This window comes from Micropterus salmoides, unplaced genomic scaffold (genome assembly GCF_014851395.1).
Source record: "Micropterus salmoides isolate LMB-PRFRI ecotype aquatic unplaced genomic scaffold, ASM1485139v1 Ms_hic_scaffold_5, whole genome shotgun sequence".
NCBI lineage: Eukaryota > Metazoa > Chordata > Actinopteri > Centrarchiformes > Centrarchidae > Micropterus > Micropterus salmoides.
In genome coordinates, this window is record NW_024044237.1 from 24,065,164 (window position 1) to 24,072,967 (window position 7,804).

General features: G+C 38.8%; 1 long non-coding RNA gene across 1 annotated transcript; it reads left to right on the top strand.

Moving 5' to 3' along the window:
* The first annotated feature begins 1,926 nt into the window (after positions 1-1,926).
* Positions 1,927-6,996, top strand: LOC119888713. Its single transcript, XR_005441924.1, has 2 exons — positions 1,927-2,010; positions 6,696-6,996. It is a non-coding gene; the product is annotated as an uncharacterized LOC119888713 (long non-coding RNA).
* Positions 6,997-7,804: the final 808 nt, after the last annotated feature.

Genomic DNA, 7,804 nt, shown 5'->3' on the forward strand with positions numbered 1-7,804 from the left:
CATGTGTTCTTTACTTTTCTTTGTTGTGTAGCATTTCTATATATTCTGGTCATATGGATGACCTAGGGAAATAAGGTAAGGTAAGGTAAGAGTTAGAGATTTTCAACCTCATCTTATTCATGCACTTGTCAACATTGTTAAGAAAAGAAAGGCGTCATCTGTGAGTATGGAAATAAAAAAGGACTGAATCTGCCACAACCTGGCAGCTAAAATGTGAGTGCAGACAAAAGACTGGCCCATTTTTGAGAGTGGAGGCAGACAGATACCAATAGGGGCCTGGGGACCTGGAAATCGTTGGGCTTGGCTGGTATTCAGGGTGAATCAGGGTCAGTAGTACGATGCATGGGCCCGATACAACTCAGGGGAGGAGGACAGAGTGGCATGACTGGAATTAATTCCCTGTGATTGAGGCAATTGCCAAGGTTACTGCAGAGAATCAAACTGTGGAATGTCACAGGAAGTTTTCAGAGGCACAGTATCCTTGGTCACGGCTCATACCAAGGAGATGCTAATGATAGCTTTATCTAGTATCTCTTTGAAAAACTTGACAAAAAGCTTTTCCCACGAGGCAAAACTATTTCTTATGCAAGAACCATCAGAGTCTTATTTCCAAAGATCTATCCAGCTCAGCCCTCTTAAGTATTTTATAATTTTTTGGTGTTCTAGGCACAGTAAAAAGATTCAAGTGAGGAAAGTGAGACATGTATATGTATAAAAATAATTCAGAGACCAAAATTTGCAAAAAACCCAACTGAGAAACAGTCGTGTTTAGCTAAATTAAAATATCTGGTCTCCATGATGCATCAGTGTTTTATTCTAAACATGGGTAATTACATGATGACATTACATTGATTATATTCTTAAGGAATTGATGGCAGAGCTATTATATTGAAGTGCGATCGACTGTACAGGGGTACCTATCACAGTGACCACAACAGCATGCACGCCTACAGCTGTTGTGTAACTTCCGCTTCCTACCACTAGGGGCAGCCACACATGAAGGCAGCACTGAGCGCATTGCTGACGACTGACGATGAAGCAGCTCTGCGGCGAGTGAGCGATAAAGAAACGAACAGCCATCTTGTATTTTAATGAGTTGATGGACTTCACCTGCACTCTGTTGAGTATGCGCTTGTTTTGTGGTTCACAGACGCCTGACATGTGAATAGCAAAGAAAGGAGTGTCTAATTAGCTACTTTATTAGCACCAAATGCCCATTTAGGTAGCATCCAGAAAGTGATAAATTGCCTGACAGTTCAACTTTCTAGTTTGTGACAGTGAAAACCCTGCCGGACAGGTGCTGTTGTCAGTTAGCTTACCTGCCAAGAGTAGCCACAATCGGACATAAGCAGTAAAGATTGTGGTAGTGTTGGAGCAGACACATTAGTCCCACCACCAGCATCAGGGCTGTCAGTAACGTTACCAACGGAAGTAGTGTTTGCTTGGCAAGGCTTGTGAAGGACAGCTCTTGTGGGGCAGATAAAGCGATGGTGAGAGGGAACTCGGTGCGCCAGCAGTCTGGACAAGCTGGAAGAAGAATATGGCCAGCAGCAGCTCCATGTACACAGAGATGGCGGGAATTTGGAAATGAGCTACATTCAAAATGGTGATGAGATAACTCACCTGTTTCAGCTGGATAATCAGAAATGGATTACACTATTCATCTCGGAAAAGTATGTGGCACTATTATGGAGTATGTCAAGAAAGCTGTTCAAGGCCCTGCAGCTTTACATAATAGCACAGATGAATCTGTGGGAAACTGACCTTGACATTGACAGAAACCATCTTCCCTTTGACCTGTATCATTGCAGCCTTCCTAACAAACTGTACGAAGAGAATTGTTTATTTAATCGCCATCATCATATTTTGGCATTGACTACATTGCTGTCATCGGCCCAGAGCTGAGCTGTCATTGCTGGCTATGGAGTCCAACCTGGTGTGATCGATGGACTTTGAGGATTGGATGGATCAGTTTCTGCTCACAAGGTCAAGAAAAAAACTCTTCTAAAGGTAAGACCTTATTCGATTAACTCTGTGCAGTGTGATACAGTTTGGTGGTTAGAAGTTTGTTTATGGTGCATTATTTAGAGCTTGGTTATTGGAAATTTATCATGGCTGGTTTCTGTTTGGTTTGCGCTGCTTGTGATGCTTAACGAACATCCGTTCTGATATGGAATTATTGCAATGTGACATTGTTTTCATAAGCTACAGTTTATGCAGTCACATCCACATTTTGTGCTCCGTGGTCAGTGTTATTGCTCTTTGATAGTCACCTTTGTTGCTATGAGTAGAGTGGTGCTGGGCTGCAGCAGTCATTCCAATCTGTAATCATGCAACATAACAGGTTAGATGTGCATGCTCTTCTTTTTCTATTTTGTCATTTAGGCCTAATTTGGTATGATTTTAGACATGTTGGTGTGTCATAGTGGATATCTGTACATTGGTAGTAAAATGTGGCATCGCTACAGTAGATCTGTTGTGCAAACCATAGTCGTTTACTACTGTAATCATTTAGCATACAGTCATTTTACTCCATAGTTTTACTGCAGAGTAAATAAAAAAAAAACTATATTTAACACACAGGCTTCCTGTCTACTACTATACTATGTACATTAAACAAAAGCTGTTCTGTAAACCATGGTATTATATTGCTATTTATAAATAAAATGCACAGTAACTCAAATAGATAAAATTCCTTCACAATTCTCTAAAGCTAAACATAATATCAAATTGCCAACAATCCTACAGATATTAAAATGTATTTATAATTGATCACTTATCAAAATAGTTGCCAATTAATTATTAACAATACAATAAATTACTGCGCTAACCTCTGTGCAGTCTATGCTGTAGTGAATCTGCTAGATGCACATTAAACTACAGAATATGATACTAAGGTCCTTGTTGTCTTATTCGTTAATGTGATTTATCGGGGTCCAAACACCAAACTATAGACTGCTAGTTCTAGCAGCAAGCCAATGTGCCATAGAGTGGAGAGGTGGATTGTACTACAGTCAGTGTTATAGAGGCTTATATAAACATTTCTCAGGAAAGAGTGTACTACGAGTGCTGAAATAGATGTCAAAATTGTGTGAGAAAGGAGGATGCTTTGCCAAAAAACACACATTTTGCCTCCCTATTAAGATGAAGATTTTGCGCACTACATTGTAGGAAGTTAGGGTTATGACATTATAGATGTAGTAAACATTAATTAGCAAGTTATATTAGTGCTTTTATTTTTATAGTTGGATCAAACCTATTGAAGGTTGCCATGCACTTCTAGTGTGAGACTCACACGGTGGATCAGAGTATTTCTACTCCGCTTGTTTTCTCTCACTCTAATTAAAGCAGAGTCCAGAACAGAGTCTACAGCTGTCAGCAGCAGCCTAGTCAATTTGTTGTGTACATTTATATACATGACGTAGTGCAGCACAGTGATTCTGTGAGTGATGGCTGAGTAGTGACACTCGCAGTGGGGTTAAGACAATGAGAAAAGCAGCAAAAGATGATTTAGGAAATGGCTTAATAAAAACAATATGTTGATGACAGCTACAGTCATTTAGTAATATTTATAGTTTCAAAATATTGACATAAGGCTTATTAGTCTTACCAAAATGAGAGGTAAACATACCATGATAACACAGCAAGTTTGTATACTTGATTAATGTAAAATGATTAAGTAAATTAATATGACCTGTTTCCTGGTGTAATTGTTTCTTTGAATGTGATCATACAACAAGAAAAATAATGCAAAGAGTTTTCCTAATCTAACTGTTGCACAATAAATTCAGCATTATTAGAATTACTCTTAAGTGAAAGGTTGATTCCTAAGTATTTTTTCATAGCAGTTACACTACAAACAAAATGCAGGGTCTTAAAGCCCCCCTCCAATGTATTTTGACATTTCTATCAAATTTCATATTTTTCTGAGTCATTTCCTTACAATGTTGATTACCCACAGTTTGCCAAATATTTTTAGAAAAATGGCTTAATTTTGTGCTCAAAGTTGTAAAAATTGCTTAGTTGTTAAAACAGGGTTGTGACGTATGACTATAGTAATTCCATAAGTCATACGCCATTCTCCCAGCTTGCGCATGCCTCGTTAAAAAACTGTCACGCTGTCACGCCTCGTTAAGTCAGAGCATCAAACTGATAAACTTCGTTGTGAGCTAGCTAACCAATTTATCATGTAATTTACTTAGAACTTACAGTAGGTATGTCTCTGTGTCTGATTGTTGGTTTGTCTTTCTAGTTTAGTTAGCTAATTTAACTAAGTTGTAGTTAGCCAGGTGTAGTTGGGTAGCATAGTTATTGCAGAAAGTTAGCTAACAGAGGGTCTTCATTTTATTTTTGACAGGACCATCGACTGTATGATTGATAACAGCTGATACTCACACATTAGTTTCTATCATGGGTAAATAAGCTACTCCTGCCAGACAGTAAAGTGTACTAAACTTTACAATGTAGTGATGTTAACACAGCATATCGTTAGTGAACACTCCAGCCTGGTTGTCATGGTAATGTGTTAGGTCCGGCTATTAACCACACCCCCATTCTCTGTTTGAGAAGGAACGTTAACCAAAAACGGTGGTTAAAACTGGCTGGAGGGGGCTTTAATCGCATCTGTAGAGGTTGCGCTACAATTAAATTAGGTTTTTGTCAAACATAATGTACATGTAAGGGCCCTCAATTACGAAATAAACAGCAGAATGGGAATTCGCTTTTAACAGTGTTACTTTGCATTTAGAGCACAGTTCATCTGGTCCAAAGGGAATGGAGGTCCGGTCACTGTAAATGTGTGGGTGCTTGACTTGGTGAGAATTACACTGCATTAGAATTGGGATTCAGAGGTATATAGAATATGCTTACATCAACTTTTTATTACAGAGAGGGGGTACAAATTATCCTCCCTAAGAACTTAATTTGTTTTAGTAAACTGTACAGTGGAGAGAGATGAGAAATCTGGCAGAGAGTGATCAGGAGATCCCCGGGAGGTCTCAGATCTGCATATTTTTCTAATTGTGTCACATGCCTCCAAACATAGTGTATACTCAAACCATATTAAGCCATTGTCTTATAATTTATACTTTGAAATAGTCTTTTAATAGAAGTTGCATAAGTTGCGACAATGTTTGAAATACATTTTCTTGACACAAGCACCCCCTGTAGAACTCATCATTGAACTAATCTAACTGTCGCTGTTCTCAACATTGGCACACATTTCAATTGAACCACAAATTAACAGTCACATTTATGGGATGCGAATTGTGACTTGAAAAATGCTGGCAGTATGACAGTGCATACGTAATATCACTTGAATGATGACTGATGGCAGCCACTAACAACCAGTTTGAAATCTAATATGCAAAAGACTGCAAAAATAAACAATACTAAATGGCTCCTTTTATGAAATTTAATATCTGAGCGATGAGAAACACTTTAAAATGCCTACACAAGTGCACAGTACCTGTTTGGAAGCCCAGCTACACTGTAATTTAGATCCTCGTTCTGGCAATGTTTATACCAAATTTTAAACTTGACATCACTATAATCCTAGAAGCATCACATTCTAACTAGAATGAGGTCTTTGATTCTAGACACATTTTGTGAGGATGGTAATTATGTTGACTTATTATTTCAGTTATTGTGAATACAATGATGAATATAACGGTGTTTCCTCTAGGGTTTTTTTCATTCATTTTTTCAAATTACTATTTGACAAACCTACTCAATTAAAAGTATAATTGGACTGGATTGATAAAATGAACTACACAAAGTAGGCTACAAGTTATTTTGTGTTTTAATATTGTTGTTGGCCAGATACCTTTTGTGGAATTATAGCTAAGTGTTTGATCTGCTGTGAATCGTTATTATTAACTGTGTATCAGTTATTTCTAGGGAATGCACTTTGCTTGTTGATCATCTCATATTTAGCCATTTCTGTTTAATACACTTGCAGCCTGCTAATGTTGCCTTTGCCTTTTTTACATGGACATGAAGCCAAGCAAACCACTTGCTCTGTTATGAAGGTGCACATGATCTGCCTTCTCTAAAAGGTCAGGAACCCCATAGATCTGATTATTCCTAAAGTATTTATAATCTTTACAATGCAAAGAATTACTGGGGCAATAACACAGGAGCAGCATGTTGTTTAATGAAGTAGTAAAGCCTACATATTAGAGGCAGGCCTGCGCGTCACACGTAGGACTGTTGTATTCCCTCTGCATCTCAAAACTTGTTTGCTGAATAAATAACAAATGGAGGATTCTGCTAATTTAGTCTCTCAGAATCAATCCAGTGATCATCTGACTTAGATTTTTATTCAGTGCGTAGCCTTCATTTGTTCTGAGACTAAGTAGGCTTTAACACGCCGTTAATGGAAAGTGAAAGTAGTTCTGCAGCTTGTGAACGGGTCCTACAGGCTGCTTTCCAACACGCACAGTGGCACAGTGTGCAATTACTAGCTTTGGGTAACAACCAAACCTTCAATTCAAAAGGTATTTGCCTGATTTTGTAAATGTTTGCATCTGCCCAGCTCATTAATATCTGGCATAAGTACACCGGCTAAAGCTCTTATGCGTAATAACTGCACACACACATCTTGGATGACAGCATATACCAAACGATTATGTGGTGTGACATCCCCATCTCTTTCAGCTGCTGGGATGTCTATTTCTTTGTGTTCTATGTTGCAGATGCCAGTAGGTGTGGTTAAAATCATCAGTTATTGGAGCCACCTGGGCCTGGTGTTCTCCAGTATAAAAGCATGTCTCATGTTCTGCACTGTGGGCTAGAGAGGAGGGAAACCCTGTTCCCTATGCTCCATGCTCCTCCTTATTTTTGTTTCTTTCACCATACAACACTCCACTCACTATTTCTTCAAGCATGCATACCTGCTGACATGACTGACCTATTGATTATCACACTTCATAGGATTATTTGAATATCAAGTTGTTTCTGTTTGTTTAGAAATAAAAGTAATGGTACCATACTGCAGTTTTATGTCATCGTACTGTTCTTTTTTGTCACGGTTTTGAGCCAGCCGTGACAAAATGGGGGCTCTGGGATCCAAAACCATTTGGTAATGTTGAATCTGGCCTACTGTGACAAAAATGGAGCTTGTCCATTATCTTTGTCTGGTAAGTTTTCGAATGCGGAGTTAGAAACTGTTGGCATTCCGATGTTAGGTTTAGGGCTGCAGCTAACGATGATTTTAGTATTCGAAGCTTGTATAGATCATTTCAACGATTCATCGATGTGTTGTTTAAGAAGTACTTTTGCTTGGCTGACTGTGAGGTTACAACTCACAGCCCAAAAAGGAGAACAACAAACGCACATGTGCACATTTACAGTTGAGGGCTGCGGATTACTTTGGTTAGCCTTCAACTCAACAATCAGTCATGATTTCAGTTAAATGCTAAAGTTGCTGTTACTATTACCTTGTCTGTGGTCCGCTGGCAGAACACCGGCTGCTTTCTGATAAGGCGTCGTGCTGTTGCCGAGACGACAAAAGTTTCGTTTTACGGTGGACAGACTGACATTACAGAGTTGTTGTTGTTTTCTTTAGCTTGAAATACACTCACCTAAAGGATTATTAGGAACACCTGTTCAATTTCTCATTAATGCAATTATCTAATCAACCAATCACATGGCATTTGCTTCAATGCATTTAGGGGTGTGGTCCTGGTCAAGACTATCTCCTGAACTCCAAACTGAATGTCAGAATGGGAAAGAAAGGTGATTTAAGCAATTTTGAGCGTGGCATGGTTGTTGGTGCCAGACGAGCCGGTCTGAGTATTTCACA